At 39.5% G+C, this 1,770-nt stretch overlaps 1 long non-coding RNA gene across 1 annotated transcript in view; it reads right to left on the bottom strand.

The window, feature by feature from the left end:
* Positions 1-444, bottom strand: part of LOC104967670 (uncharacterized) — a 9,745-nt gene extending 9,301 nt beyond the window's left edge. The window contains exon 1 of the long non-coding RNA XR_800752.1: positions 433-444. This is a non-coding gene — a long non-coding RNA (uncharacterized lncRNA). The remainder of the gene's footprint in view (positions 1-432) is intronic.
* Between the last annotated feature and the right edge of the window lie 1,326 nt (positions 445-1,770).

Here is a 1,770-nt window from a genome sequence, read left to right as displayed (position 1 = left end):
CCCACACACACACAAACACACACACACACACACACACACACACACACACACACACACACACACACACACACACACAGTTTCAGCAGAGGGTTAGCCAGAGCAAAGTGTCCTATGACTTGTTATCCCATTAGCAGATCATCACACACTACAGCTTGCAGGATGAAGTGATGGTCTGAGACATGGCATGATCACTAATGGTCAGAGAGACTAATAGAAAGGAGCCAGATAACTCCTGGATTCACTCACCACACATCAGAGTCCAGGTCGTAGGCTGTGTCATTCCATCAGTGTGATGAAACGCTAACCATTAGCGGGGTCAAACGAACAAAACAACCGGACGTCTTGCACAGGTGGAAATGTTGTCCAGTCTACTACAGTCTAGTTTTAGTTATCTGATATAAAGAAGATCTGCTGAACTGCTCTATGAGGAACAACTGAAAATGCCAACAAACCATTTTTTTTAGAAATGATTTATCTGAGTTTAGTCATTTACACAACACTGGGGACTAAAGCGCTTTAAACACGAACCTCAACCAAAACAGTTTCTAGACTTTGAAGAAGGAGCTGTATGTGATAATGCAAATGTCCAAGTATGCCCTGACTTCATATAGACTTGACCCTCTCAGCTAGAACGTAGTCCTTGTAATGTCAGAAAGAGCCCATGAGTGAATACAGTCACTTATTGTCTGGAGAATTCACAGTGAGCCAATACGCGTGTTGATGACATTTCCAATCGTGGCTGCCAGGACATGGGAAGAAAACGAACATCCGCATTTCAAAGTCAAGTCCAAGTCAACTTTATTGTCAATCTTTCATTTTGTGTGTACAGACAGAGAGATCAAAATACCGTTTCCCACAATCCTGAATACAAAAAAATACAAATATATATAAAAATATCTATGTATTTATTTGTATTCGGGATTGTGGGAAACGGTATTTACGGAATAACAATCATTTACATAACTGGAGAGCTGACGAGATTTGGGAAGTTATGTCTGTAAGGGGCCGACACCCCAACTTCTTTAATTGTGTTAAGACTTGAGAGGATAGTTTGAATCATTGTCCCCACTACCAGTTTTTAAAGTGTCTTTTTTGTTCACTTCAGTTTTCTTAGAAGCGTCCCATCCCATACAGCACTGATATCAGGTTTAGTTTTTAAGACTTTAAAGAACTTTCTTCAGAGCTTCAAATTATTCAGCTGTTGCCTTGGGCAGAATAATAGTCTGACAATTCCTCCATCATACATTTATCTGATAAATTGGACCAAATAAAATGACATACAAATGTGTATGAAACAATAACTTTCCATTTACTACAGAATAATTGCAAAGCTCTTACTTTACGCACAAAACAAGAAGGAGGAGGAACACAATGTATATGCCTTTAGTTAAATGAAACCATATTTAAATATGAAAACAATGTCCATATTGAATGTGGAGATCAAAAGTTATGAAAAAAGCAAAGATTATTGCAGTTGTGTTTATTGAGACACTGGATAAACTCAGCATGCACCTGAACTCCTCTGGTGTTGGAACATCATGGAGAATTGTACTAATCCATTGAGGAATATTGTTTTAATACAACAATAACCCCGGGCTGCACACGTCACCAACCTAAACCCTTAAACACAGCTACACAGACAGAGCTTCGCAGAGCGGAGATATAAAGCTTGAAACGCTGACGGGACAGAACAGCAGCTCCTACAGCTTCCATATCTTCCACTTTAGAGATATTAGTACTACCAGCCGACCCACATTACATTTTCCCTCC

Source organism: Notothenia coriiceps, unplaced genomic scaffold (genome assembly GCF_000735185.1).
Source record: "Notothenia coriiceps isolate Sejong01 unplaced genomic scaffold, NC01 NC01_scaffold00037519, whole genome shotgun sequence".
Classification (NCBI taxonomy): domain Eukaryota; kingdom Metazoa; phylum Chordata; class Actinopteri; order Perciformes; family Nototheniidae; genus Notothenia; species Notothenia coriiceps.
Note: the sequence above shows the minus strand (reverse complement) of the source record. Positions and strands in the feature narration are given on the sequence as shown.